The sequence below is a fragment of the Pelophylax lessonae genome (genome assembly GCF_965119305.1).
Source record: "Pelophylax lessonae genome assembly, chromosome: 6".
Classification (NCBI taxonomy): Eukaryota; Metazoa; Chordata; class Amphibia; order Anura; family Ranidae; genus Pelophylax; species Pelophylax lessonae.
In genome coordinates, this window is record NC_138773.1 from 202,484,843 (window position 1) to 202,499,653 (window position 14,811).

Consider the following 14,811-nt stretch of genomic DNA (forward strand, 5'->3'; position numbering starts at 1 on the left):
GGGACACTTAAAGAGTTAAAACTTCGGGAAATATTATTGCCTGAGGATTGGACAATGGCAACCAAAACTGTAGGCCAGCCCAAGACAACATAAGGAAAATGGCTATAAAAATTCATAGTATTTCAGGGGAATAACATTACTATTTGTGGTGTAACATCCATTAAAGAAACTCTATATGCAATTATTTGTTTTATTGTACAGTTTATTGTGCACATACACAATAAATTATTTTGCAAGCATAGAAAGTTTTTTTTCTAACATTATGAATTCCATTTTATTATTTTCTATTCTATTATGAGGGGAATCTAGTGCCTCATTTGGCACACATGTTTGTGTAATTTTTTTCCCCAGATATAACATTTAGAGAAATGCTCAGGCATGCTTATGACTTCTTATTACAAAATGCAGATAAAATTACCTATAATGCCATGAGAAAAAAAAAAAAAAAAATCTAGTATCTGGGCTCCCTCGAACAAGCAGTCACGTGATCAATGCTGTGGTACTGGTCAAGTGATGCCTGCAGAAGAGGAAGTTCACTGTCAGGCAGAGATAATGAATTGCTGGCTGAAGAGCAGCGCCCCCAGGCAGAAACCATAACCATCTGCCAGAGGGAGCACATATTCAGGTCATTACATAACCACTTCTACAGTTTCATAGCATTTCATCTTAGGTTATGCAGATTTAAATTAAAGGATCTTTTGAATATGGATCTGCATTAATTCCAAGTTGAATTTTAGATAGCCCCTCGCCCACAATTTATAATAAAATTCATTTTTTTTACCTACAAGAACTAAAGTTTGTCTTTAAAAAAAAATCTTCTATAATCCCCTGCATAATAAGGCTGAGACCAGGAAGGGGCTATTCAACACTCAGAACTCTGTGGCTTTGCCTAGCACTGTCAGGTCAACAACGCAATCATCATAGGCAGGCACACGAGGCGTGCCCTAATCACCCTCATTGCAACCCCTCCCATGCTCCTTGGCGTCTCAGCAGCAAGGGAACCAGATGTGGGAAGGAGAGAAGATGATGGGTGCACCGGATGGACACTTATAAGAACCGATTTAGTTGTGTGTCTCTCTCTGCAGCACGTAAAAGCACCTGCCACAGGCTGGTCGCCTCCATGCCACCCACATTGAAGATGTAATTCATGCAAAAGACATACTACCCTGTAAATTGACATACTTTTCAGTAAGACAACGTTTTAAAATCTTTTTTTTTTATTGGTCTTAAAATCAAATTTTCTGAGATACTGAATTTTGGGTTTTCACTAGCTGTAAGCCATAATCATTAAAATTAAAAGAAAGAAATTCTTGAAATATATTATCACTCCGTGTGTAACACATCTATATAAAATATATGCGTTTCACTTTTTGAATTGAATTACTGAAATAAATAACTTTTTGATGATATTCTAATTTTATGAGATGCACCTGTTTATATACATTTACACACGCGCATGTGTGTTTAAGCTTCAGGTTGAACACCCTAATGCAATAGGCTGGCACACAATTATGGTGAACAGCTGAATGGCTTGCAGAATGGAACAGAGGAAAGATTAACAAAGCAGCATGCCGCTACGCCTGATCAACTGCCCAAACACAGGTTTGGTGTGCGTCCTGTACCAGGCTACATAGTTACATAGTAAATCAGGTTGAAAAAAGACAAGTCCATCTGGCTCAACCAATAAAAAACAAAGAACAGTAAAGAAAACCCAACCATACAATCCCATATACACAATCCTATACCCGCAGTTAATCCACAGGAAGGCGAAAAAAACCCCAGCAAAGCATGATCCAATTTGCTACAGCAGGGGAAAAATTCCTTCCTGATACCCCGAGGGGCAATCGGATACTCCCTGGATCAACGTTACCTATAAATATTAGTACCCATTTTTATTATGTACACCTAGGAAAGAATCCAGGCCTTTTTTAAAGCAATCTAGTGAGCTTGCCAGAACCACCTCTGGAGGGAGTCTATTCCACATTTTCACAACTCTTACGGTGAAGAAACCTTTCCGTATTTGGAGACGAAAGCTCTTTTCCTCTAGACGTAAAGAGTGCCCTCTGTGTTGACCTTAAAGTGAAACACCAAGTTCACTATATGGACCCCTAATGCATTTATACATGTTGATCATAGCCCACCTTAATCTCCTTATCTCAAGAGAAAATAAATTCAGTTCCTCTAATCTTTCCTCATAGCTGAGCTCCTCCATGCCGCTTATCAGTTTGGTTGCCCTTCTCTGCACTTTCTACATTTCCCCAATATCCTTTTTGAGAACTGGTGCCCAAAACTGAACTGCATATTCCAGATGAGGTCTTACTAATGATTTGTACAGGGGCAAAATTATATCAATCTCTCTGGAGTCCATGTCTCTGTTAAGACAAGAAAGGACTTTGCTTGCTTTGGAAACTGCAGCTTGGCATTGCATGTTATTATTAAGCTTAGGATCTACCAGAACACCCAGATCCTTCTCCGCTATGGATTCCCCCAGTCCTACTCCCCCTAGTATGTATGATGCATGTATATTCTTAGCACCCAAGAGCATAACTTTACATTTATCAACATTAAACCTCATATACCACATTACCCAATGGCTGTGTTGCTTAAAGAGGAAGTAATGTCTTTAATTGTACCTACAGGTAATATGACTATAGTGTACCACTCACGCCACTGGGGTTAGCTTCAAAAACCCTTCAGGGCGAATGTAAAGATATGCAAGAATGTAAACTAGATCCTCCTACCTACTGTCCTAGGAGCCGTGCCATTTCCTGGAAGTGGGGCAGTCAGTGTGCGGTTCAGAACAGGGCCCAGAGCAAGGCAGCATGCGTTGCAGGCTTGACACGTTTCGTCACTGGAATGACGTCATCGGAAGCTTCCGGGAAACGGCACGGCTCCTGGGACAGCCTAACGGACTAACCGCAACAAGGTACCGGATAGACACAGGAGCATAGCATGGGCACCAGCATTTGTACTTTTTAACAGTATTTGCAGAACTTTTTAAATAAAGATGGAGTTTTATTACCATACTACACTATGAGGAGCCTTATTCATTTTTTTGCCCTCCGAGAGTACACATAGGAGACGCACAAGGATATCCATCCATCCACTACCTGGGATTCCAGTCTGCCAGTAAAAGGAGACCCCTAAGCCTGTTTAGATTTTTAGCCGGCGTACGCCAGCTTAGATCAACATCATCTGGTAAGTGTGAACTCTTACCACATCCCGGCGGTGAATTGGGGAGTGTCACCACTACTACCCACGTATACGCACAGTCACCTGATTTGGTTGATACAGTTTTGCACTAAGGACTCACTTTCATATGCATTGAAATTTGAGCCTTCACTCTCACTAACTTTTTATATAATTTTTTTGTCTTGGATATAAGCACCTTATTGTGATATCATTTTTGCATTTTGTATATTGCACAAAACCAGGCATGTCTTTTTGATCTATTAGCACTTTTTCAAGCACTTTATATTGCACAGTAACTTTTCTATTATATATTTGAAATATTGCGATTTACAGTTGTTTTTAAATACTGCACAGATGAAATATTGGAATATTTGCACAGTTAGTATTTGCACGGAGTGATATGTTTACAGTAGGTGGGAGGATCTAGCGCTGTTTACATTCTTACATACCTACAGATAAACCTATAAAAAGGCGTACCTGTAGGTACTGTGAATATCTCCTAAACTTGCACAGTTAGGAGATATTCAGAGTGAGTGCTGCCGATGGTGTAATCAGCACATGAGCCCTGAAGGCCCAGCTTACTGCACCGGACCTTCAGCGCCCGTGCCGCAAATGGCAGCTCCCGCAGTGACGTCATCGTGGCTCCGGCCACTCACAGCACGGACCCCGTGAACCCAGAAAAAACCCCGGGGAAGATGTCAGCCATCTCAGCAGTGTGCAGCCACTGCTGGAGGGCTTTGTTTTAGGGTATTTCATAATGAGCTAGAGTGCGATGCATTCAAGCTCATTATGCCTTTGTCTTACAGGTTTTTCTTTTCTCTCTCTCAAGGTTTACAACCTCTTTAACTGCAGTGCCACCTGCAGGCAGGCCAAAAACAAGGCTGTACTGTGTGTCTGGAGTGCCAGGATCACAAGTCTAACTTAATAGAATTTCAAATCCTTTGGTGTATAAAATAATTCACATATATTCAAATAAGCTGTGCAATGAGGCGTTAGACTGCCAAATATAAGTAACCAGTATATAACAAACAATTTTTCATAATTTCACCAAAATCTAGCATAGACAAGTACAACTTTACAGCTGCACAGACATGTTTTATGCCAAAAAACACTGTACTAAAAAATTATATAAAAACAAACAAAAAAAAAAAAAAAAAAAACCTTTTCCTTAGAGTGCTAAACTGCACAAAGAAAGGAAGAATGCATATTTAAAGGATCACCTTTTGTGATCACCCATGATCAAACATGTTCCACCCATATTTAGGGTGGAACTTGTAACATGTTCCAACTCCTGTTGCCAGTTCCTCTTCACCGCCACTTGGAGTGACACCCGCACCCACTGTAACAATTTTAAAAAAGTGCAGTTGTGCAGGACTACGCCCACACAGCTGCGTCATTCATTCACAGTTTCCTGTGAATGACTAAACTACAACTTCCGTCATCTACTGCGGCTGATGGCATGTAGTTCTGAATGAACTGCGAGGGCGCTGTCCAGCACTTTTGTAATTTACAAGCTTTGCAGCTTTCACCAGACAGAACGTATGAAGGTATGGGCAGAAAGCTGCAGGGCTTGTCATTGCACCCCTCATTCACGGATCAGGGGTGCAATGCTTTCCAGGCTCCTGCAGGGAAAAAAAAATGCACTTTTTTTTTTTTTTTGGCAAAAATATGTGCAAACTTATCCTTTAAGGTTTTTAAAACTCAAAAGACATTAAACTAGTCTCCTTGTTTCCCATGTGGACGTGTGCAGGCATGGCATCTTCTCTCACCGAAATTTAGATGGTCCATTTTATGTTTTCAGAATAAAAAAGCACAGATTGCTTGTATTTGCGAACAATAATTTTTGTTATGGTTCTAATTATTGACTCTTGTCTGTTCTGCACTAAGCACATGCAAGCTCGGTTGGCTGGGCACTGACCGCCATCAGGCCAGTGATATTTATATAAATAGCAACTGCGCATTGACTGGAAGACATTTGCTCGCAATCCCTGGCAGCTGCGACAAACTCCATATGTCTTAGCTGCAGATAAAACATGAGTGGGCAGCAGCTGCACAATGAAAGAACATTAACTTACATTTGTTGTCTGAGTTTTAAACAAACCCTTTCCATCAATTAAAGTCATAATACAGTACAGTACACTCAGAAATGTGTGTGTGTGTGTATTCAAACACACACACTCTAGAGACTGTTTGCACCAGAAATCCCGAACAGGGAAAAATTGGCTCCAAGTCGCAAACTCTATTAAAATCTATGGGACCCAAACATGAAAAATCAAAAGTCCCCATTTTGAAGGCTTAAATGCAAGTTATTGGACATAAAAAGGGTACAAGCCCTGGCGGACATGTATCAATGCAAAATTAAAAAAAAATAAATAAATAAAAAGATAGTTTTAAGAGGCCTAAAGTAAAACAATAAAGAATGAAAAATTCCTTTGACCACCTAAGGACCGCCCCACGTACATATACTGCGGCAGGGCAGCCCTTAAGAGAGAAATCACGTACATATACGTGATTTTGTTTTAGGGCTCTAGATGGCACGAGCGTGCCACCGAAACAAGTCCACAGGTCGAGGCCGGCCACGATTGTGAAGGAAAATTACATAACAGCCGTCTGTAAACAAGGCAAACGGCTGTGCTGTCAGACAGGAAGGGAAAGATATTATTTAGCACTGATCACTGTATTGGTGTTACTGGTCCCCAAAAAGTGTCCTCTAGTGAAAGATTTGTCCGCTGCAATGTCGCAGTCCCACAAAAAAAAAAAATTAAAAAAATCGCGGATCGCTCCCATTACGAATGCAAAAAAACAAAAAAAAAAAGTCTATATCAGTTTGTAAGTGTTATAACTTTTGCGAAAACCAAATAAAATACGCTTTTTGGGATGATTTTTTTTTACCAAAAATATGTAGCAGAATACAAATTGGCCTAAACTGATAAAGAAATGTGATTTTTAAAAAAATTTTATTGGATGTGTTTTATAGCAGAAAGTAAAAAAATATTGTTTTTTCTTCAAAATTGTCAGTCCTTTTTTTGTTTATAGCGCAAAAAAAAAAACAAACAAAAAAAAAAAACGCAGAGGTGATCAAATACCATCAAAAGAAGCTCTATTTGTGGGAAAAAAAAGGACATCAATTTTATTTGGTTACAGCATCGCACAGCCATGCAATTGTCCGTTAAAGCAACGTAGTGTCGTATCGCAAAAAATGGCCTGATCTTTAAGGGGGTAAAACCTTCCGGGGCTGAAGTAGGTAAATATAGTGGCCTGGGGGGTCCCCTTAGTCAGCCTGTAAAGTGGCGCATCTGCATCCTGCAAATTTGAGTATTCGCTGTATGGCTGACTCACCTTATCTTGTGCTGCATAGCTTGTTTTTAAATATTCTGAATATTGAAGAATGCTCTGTGCATTTGCACCACATGCAAAGAAAATCAACCTGCCAAGGTGATGGTTATAAACTCTGTGCCCAGGGTGCAGAAAGTCATTGCTGTAACTATGCCATGAATAGACATAGTTACCATATATACTCGAGTATAAGCCAACTTTTTCAGCATGTTTTTTTATGCTGAAAAAGCCCCCCTCTGCTTATACTCAAGTCACGGTCTCACTTACCTTTTCCCCGGTCAGTGCGCATGTGCCGCTCGGGAAAGCCCGTACACGTTTGGCTATTCCCGTGCAGACGGCGCATGCACAGTGACGGGTTGGCGCAATTTTTAAATGTAAAGCGGAATGGTAAGCGAGACTCCTTCGCAGCCCCTGCATCTCCTGTACCATCTGTACCATGCTTGTAGCATCTCCTGTGCCATGCCTGTACCATCTCCTGCACCATACCTGTACCATCTCTGCAGCCCCTGTACCATGCCCGCAGCCCCTGTACCATGCCCGCAGCCCCTGTTTTGGGTCTCGTGGTGGTCCAGTTAGGTCCAATAGCTGCTGCATTTCCCACCCTAGGCTTATACTCAAGTCAATACGTTTTCCCAGTTTTTTTGTGGTAAAATTAGGGGCCTCGGGTTATATTCGGGTCGGCTTATACTCGAGTATATACAGTAATTTACAGGCACTTTATGCTATTAGAAAACAATATTTAACAAGGGTTTTTTGTACTAATTCAGTATTTATTATTTTAGCATGTTTACTGGACACATTACTAGAAGAGATCTGTTAAGACTCAAGTCATTTCCAACTTCTCTATTCAGATCAGCATGAGTGCAGAGAATACTATCCTACTGGGAAATCAAAAGGGCTCATTCACTAGTTGGAAGAATCAGACTGTTGTTATCAGCAGCAGCAGCCCATGTGTGAATAAAGCGCATGATGAGCTGAATAATACAGGCAGATCCTGACATTTTCCATTATTTTGCCTACAAGTAAATATGCTGTTTAAGTAACCTCTAAAATCGTGTATATATTTTTAACATATTTAGCACTAATAAAAAAATAAAAAATCTAAATTAGATAAGGTCTCTTTCAGATGGACACTGGCACCTTTACTGCTTACAAGCTGCATTTGTTTTGGTGTCTGCACCTTCCCTAATATAAGTGCAGGCAGCCTACAGAGGTGGATGCAGACACAGTGACTGCACCAACACATTTCTAAATTTGACAGCCATGTAGAAGCAGCTGCATTACTCAGAACACAGACAGCATTGTGAATGCTATTTGAGCAGAAAACAAGCGACAATACGCTTGTAAAACGCTCAAGTCACGTTTTCAGGCGTTTCTATTGAAGTCTATGGGGCAAATATCTTGTAATCTGCCAAAAAGTATAGTTTTTTGAGCGACGGGAATTTTGCTATAGGCAGCAGAACGCTCAGATGTTAACAGGGGCCAGTGAAATAAGTGGGATTTGGCTTGTTGAGCGTTTTAGAGCAACAAGCTTAAAGCAGAAAATCGCTCAGGTGTGAACGGGGGTCGAAGGAAGGACATATCCCCTTCTCCTCTCATTGCAAAGACAACAATGTGCTAGCAAACACACATTACAATGGATATAAAAAAAAAGTCTTCACACCCCTGTTAAAATAACAGGTTTTCTATGATGTAAAAAAATTAGACAAAGATAAAGAAATTCAGAATTTTTTCCACCCTTAACGTGATCTATAAACTTTACAACTCATTTGAACAACAAACTGAAATCTTTTTTTTTTTTTTGAGGGGGTATAAATAAAAAACTAAAATATTGTGGTTGCATAAGTGTGCACATCCTCTTATAACTGGGGATGTAGCTGTGTTCAGAATTAGGCAATCATATTCACACTCATGTTAAATAGGAGTCAGTATACACCTGCCATAGTTTAAAGTGGCTCTGGTTAACCCCAAATAAAATTGAGCTGTTCTAGTAGGTCTTTCCTGACATTTTCTTAGTCCCATCCTACAGCAAAAGCCATGGACCACCGAGAGTCAATATTGGCACAAAACCTTCAGGCTTCTGCTAGAAAGCTGAACATAAGGAGGAACTTCATCTTTCAGCATGACAAGGACCCAAAGCATACATCCAAGTCAACAAAGGAATGGCTTCAGCAGAAAAAGATTAAAGTTTTGGAATGGCCCAGCCAGAGCCCAGACCTGAATCTGATTAAAAATCTGTGGGGTGAACTGAAGACAGCTGTGCACAGGAGATGCCCTCACAATCTAACAGATTTGGAGTTTTTTTGCAAAGAAGAGTGGGCAAATATTGCCAAGTCAAGATTTGCCATGATAAGACTGAATGCTGTAACAAAATCAAAAGGTGCTTCAACAAAGTTTTAGTTTAAGGGTGTGCACACTTATGCAACCATATTAATTTATTTTTTTTTATTTTTACTTCCCTCTGCCTAAAAAAAAAAAAAAATCAGTTTGTTGTTCAACTGAGTTGTACAGTTTATAGGTCACATTAAAGGTGGAAAAAGTTCTGAAATTATTTATCTTTGTCTCATTTTTTTTACATCACAGAAACCTGACATTTTAACCAGGGGTATGTCGACTTTTTATTCCCATATACCATACCTCATAACCAAATGTCAATTCTTTATATAAAACATTACCCCTAATAGGTGTAGAAAAAGTGAATCATCACTAAAATATCCTTAACCTAAGGAACAGAGCTGAGGCGGTCAATCTACTGGAAATCCCTCCCATGTCACCATTTTTCTCTTGGGGTCAGGAAAACTTGTCAGAAGTGATTCACGCTGATAGCAGAGGAATGAAGCAGTATAGAGGGATATGCTTTCTTCATATTTTATGTCTGAGGTTTACAACCACTTTAATAAGATTAAATCTACTTGCTATAGATCGAGAAAGACGTTTACACCATACTTTACATTCAAAATGTAGAAATACATAGTTCTATATATATACTAAAATATATTCCTTAGAGTGAGAAGAAATTATAACATCCAAATATTTTAAACATTTTATAGTTTATAGTCTAGGAATATCTGATCATAGTTGCCAGTGGTTCAAAAATCAGGGACAACCCTGATCTGTACCACATTGTAATTTAAAGTTGTATTAAACCCAAGTTGAAAATGTAATACTGCATATTGCAGTTTACCAATCCTTATATGTGGTGGCAGCATTAATTTTCTTTTTTTTAAGCCCTTTTTTTCCCCCCTTTATTTCACCTGGTGATCCAGCCAGTAAAACCCTTTGTCTTGGGATGTGCGTTCTGAATGAAGAAGAAATGCAGAAACCTTTGTCTAGCATCACTGTTAGTCTGGGGAGAGGGTAGTGTTTGAATCAGATTTAGAAGAACTTGACTAGCAAATCGAGCTGTACTCTAGCTAAACATCAAAACATGAATGGAGGAATGCTGCGGACCAGGTTACTCTTCCTTCTACTGCCGGCTTCCCTCCTCTCCTACTGGCTGCTGAATCGTTTCAGGATGAAAAGAGGGGTGGCAAGGGCAGTTAAACCCAATCATTTTCTGAATGAACAGCACGCGTGATCGGAACCGATCACTGTGTTCACTCATAACTAAAGCATAGTCAACTGTTTACTAGACTATATTACCTAAAGTATTGGGACGCCTACCTTTAATGGCATCCCAGTCTTAGTTCATAGGGTTCAATATTGAGTTGGCCCATCCTTTGCAGCTAGAACAGCTTTAACTCTTCTGGGAACGCTGTCAACAAGGTTTAAGAGTGTGTCTATGGAAATGTTTGACCATTCTTCCAGAAGTTCCTTTGTGAGGTCAGGTATTGATGTGGACGAGAGACTGGCTCGAAGTCTACACTCTAATTCATTCCAAAGGTGTTCTATCTGGTTAAGGTCAGGACTCTGTGCAGGCCAGTCATGTTCCTCCACCTCAAACTCGCTCATCCTTGTATTTATGGACCAGTGTGTCAGGATGACTGCACTCCTGCACATGCCCGGGAGTGATGCCATTCTGCACCGGCCAACCAATACAAATAAAGACTGGCACCAGGAAGAAGCCAGGGGGAAGATGCTGGCACTGGCAAGGGACTTTGCAGGCATCGGCCAGTTTTCCAAACTCACGTGTTTAACAGGCAAGCTAAGATCCGTTTCACTAATTGCCCTCTAATGACTCGTTTCCACTGAGCGGAATGGTTCGGATCGGGACAGATAGGAACGGTGATAATGGTCCGGTCTATTCAGTTGAGCGTTTCCACTGCAAGTGGGACCTCCAGGGTCCATGCGGGGCGTACACCAAATGCCTAGCGTGGCGTCACACTAGTGCGACAACAGACGTGACGCTACAAACAACAACAACAATGGAGGTCATCCAGCAGCTCGTCTTTGCTCTACTTGGCTTTTGGTTCTTAGTAATCAAAATACATGTCACACAGTGTGAGAGAAGGTTACGAGCGGCAAAGCGAAACACAGCAGAAAAGAGAAGAAAACTTCTGGCTTGGGTCTTGAGTCAGGAGGAGAAGTACACCTTTGTGCAGCAAAGACAAAGACGGCAGCGTTATAGGGTAAGCAACATTATGCCAATTGTCATTTATTTCTACCCGTATTAAAAAGTAAAATAATACAGAATATGACAAAATCTAATATAAGATGGGAAGGATATACAGTACATATTTAACAACATACATGTTGCACACGTATGTAAACATGCACATTTGAAGTATTAAATCTAATGCATAATTAATCATTAGTAGTATAATGAGTATTTATGTATAAGGTGTAATACTTCAAATGTGCATGTTTACATACGTGTGCAACATGTATGTTGTTAAATACATAATGTAATGTATATCCTTCCCATCTTATATTAGATCTTTGCAGATTCTGTATTTTTTTTATTTATGTATAAGGTGTAATACTTGCAATGTGTACTCATTGCTCACTTTTATACATGATGCTATCTGGCCGTGTAAAATATAGTATGTTGTATTAATATGTTTTTATTATTTGTGATATGGTAACATCTGTGTTTTCTTCTTTTAAAGATGCTTCTCCTTTTGTCAAAGCAGCGCCGCCGACCAGTCATTTGGGCTCTCCCCCGCGCCAATGAGTGGTGGGATGTGACCGTCCCAGGATTCACACACACACACAGTGGGTGCACAATTTCCGAATGTCTGAGGAAACCTTTTTATACCTTTGTGCAAGGCTACGTCCAGCGATGGAGAAGCAAAGCACAAACTTCCGAGACAGTTTGCCGGTGAAGAAAAGAGTTGCCATTGCACTGTGGAAGCTGGCTACCAACAGTGAATACAGAAGTATAGGTCATCTTTTTGGTGTCAGTAAATCATCAGTGTGCCGGTGTGTGCAGGACTTCTGTAAGGCTGTCTGCACATTGCTAGCTCCTGAAATTGTTCATTTTCCAGACAGGGAAAAGCTTAAAGACATGGCTGACTACTTCGAAAACAGGTGGGGCCTTCCACAGTGTGTTCTTTTTCTTCTTAGAAAAATAACATTTTCTTCTTAGAAAAATAAAAAAAATCATCAGGATCTGAATGCCTACAATCAGCCGAAAATTATTTAAATTTCCAGAAAGTAACTACTTCTCTAATATTTAGAATTAAGGCTAGTATACACTATAAGAAAAATCGAGCAAACATTTTCGTCCAAAGAATTTTCGTACGATTTTCACACGAAAATTCTTATAGGGACAAACTCCATAATTTTTTTCATACAGAAAAAAAAATAGAACAATTTTTGTTTAATGTGTACCCTTTTTGCATTCCTCCCAGTCCCTCTCCTTTCCTATAAACAAAAAACTGACCACACTAAGCAGGAGAACACCGTGAGGTCAGTTCTTGTGATCATCAGCTTGAAGAGAGTGGAGAGGGATTAGAACATAGTAACATAATTAGTCAGGTTCAAAAAAAAAGACACAAGTCCATCTAAGCTCAACCAATAATAAACAAAAAAGAAAACACAACCATACAATCCCATATACACAATCCTTTACCCACAGTTGATCCAGAGGAAGGCGAAAAAACCCCAGCAAAGCATGATCCAATTTGCTACAGCAAGGGAAAAAAAGAACACCTGTCAGTTTTTATTGCTGTCTGTGCCCCTGTTAAGGGGATTTACCCTCTCCATTTGTCCTGTTTACCATTATCATTGAAAGTGAAATATCCCAAAATTTGGGTTGTCCCCAGAAAAGGAATTGCGGGGAAATCTTCCAATGGGGACAGTAGTTCTGGTTGCTTTAGGGATCCAAGAAATTCCCTTTAATTGCAGGGATTTCTTCTCACTTCCTGTTTGGATATAGGCCAGGAAGTGAAGGGAAATCTCCGCAATGGGACACAGATGGTGAAAAATATCTGACAGGGGTTTTAACTCTGCCTTGCTCTTTACAAAATTAAAAGAAAAAAAAAAAAAAAGTTTTGCCTATAGTTCTACTTTAAGCAGCTGAAAACAGAATGTGATCACTTATTAAAAGGGGGAAAAGTATTTATGTTTTTTTTATACCTATACAAAAATGTTTTGCCTTTAATTTCAATTTTAAACTGAATGGATTTTTTTTACAAGGTGATCATTTACAATCAATCACTTTAACACCACAAGGAGGATATCTATCAGTTTCTGGCATTACATAACATATAAAATCTTCTACTGTAAAACTCTTGCAGATTATTTTGGACAGAAAGCTCATTATTTCACTTGAATATTGAGGAGGGATTAGCATTTATACATTTAGTAACCCCCCCCCCCCCATAACCCCATTCCTACTTTCCATACAAAAATGAACATCTGCCTTTAGAATCCATCTTTTTCTGAACTGTGTCAGCCTTTTTCTTACCTGGCCGAAAATTGTGTTTTTGCCATTTTGCCCATACAGAAAAGGGTGCCGATAGGGGTTCCAAAAACGCAAGTGATTTTGTTGCGATTTTACTGTGCTTATAATGTGTTTTTGGTATGTTTTTTTTAACTGACCAAAAACGCAGCAAGCAAGATTTTTAACACCACAATGGAAGCGCAACAGACCAGTGTAAAGACATACATAAAATTTAAAGGGATGCATTATTCTTGCGCTAAAAGGTGCCAAAAATAGCCGACAAATTCATATTATTAATTAAAAAGTATAATATAATACAAAATTATATATATATATATATATATATATATATATATATATATAATTTTTGTTTTGTTTTTGTTAAACGGTCATTTTCGGTTTTGGCTAAGTGCATGGTGAATATTTCGGTTTCGGCATCCAAAATTTCCCTTTGTTGCACCTCTAATTACAACCCAAAGAATATGAAGAACAAGAAGAATGTACACCCTGTGTGTAATTTGCCTTTTGTAAACATTTCACTGTATCCAACATAGCATTCATCTCCTTTGAGCAAAGTGTAACAAGTTGATACTGTTTTATGAAATTAAAAATAGCACTATGCTTTTTAGTCTTCCCCATCCTTTGCAAATTCCAGATCAAATACACAGGGCTACGCAAATTAATTTCCAAAGAAAATAATTACCGTGCAATAATTTAACCTGGAGAAATTAACTTTCAAAATATAATCCCAAAATAATGAAATATAACCCTATATCAAAATCCTCACTGCACAACTACACAATAATCCCTTATCCACAAAATGTAAATGTGGCAATAATACATGAAACTAAAAAGTAAAAGATAGAGGGGAAAAGAGAATGTTGGTGCAAGACAATGCTTACCCAAGGACCTAAGGGCTCTAACCCTTCCTTATAAGGGTCCATGTACACGGGACGCTGGAAATGGCCGTTTAGGAGCAGTTGAGCGTTTTTTTCAGAAGCCCCTGAACCCATCTACATTTTATCTTATCTGTCCATGTACACCAGGTCGTTTACAGTCATTTGCAGGCAGTTGCGTTCAGGGACTTTTTTTAGAACGCAATTATTTGCGTTCGAACGTGTGTTTCCCGGCGTTTCAAACGCACAAATGCGTCCGAACGCGTCTGAACGCGATGACCCACGTTTAGCGTTCGCGTTTTTCCATTTTAAAGGGGAATAATTTATTTTGACTTTTAGGAACGCTTCTAAACGCAAACGCCCGCAAAAGCCGCTAAACGCGGGTACAAACGCGACCGAACGGACGTTTCAAACGTCCTAAAAATTCCAGCATTCAAAGGGACTTTTAACAACGTCCCGTGTACATGGAGCCTAATACTAAAAACGTATTCTTGCCTTTGTCAGTATCCTCCCATTGGAAATATTTCCAATTAAAAACTGACAAAGGCAAAAATCTAAGGT

At 39.4% G+C, this 14,811-nt stretch overlaps 1 protein-coding gene across 1 annotated transcript in view; it reads right to left on the reverse strand.

The window, feature by feature from the left end:
* The window catches only part of METTL21A (methyltransferase 21A, HSPA lysine), a 67,316-nt gene that overhangs the window by 42,454 nt on the left and 10,051 nt on the right, over positions 1-14,811 (reverse strand). The gene's annotated exons all lie outside the window — the stretch shown is intronic.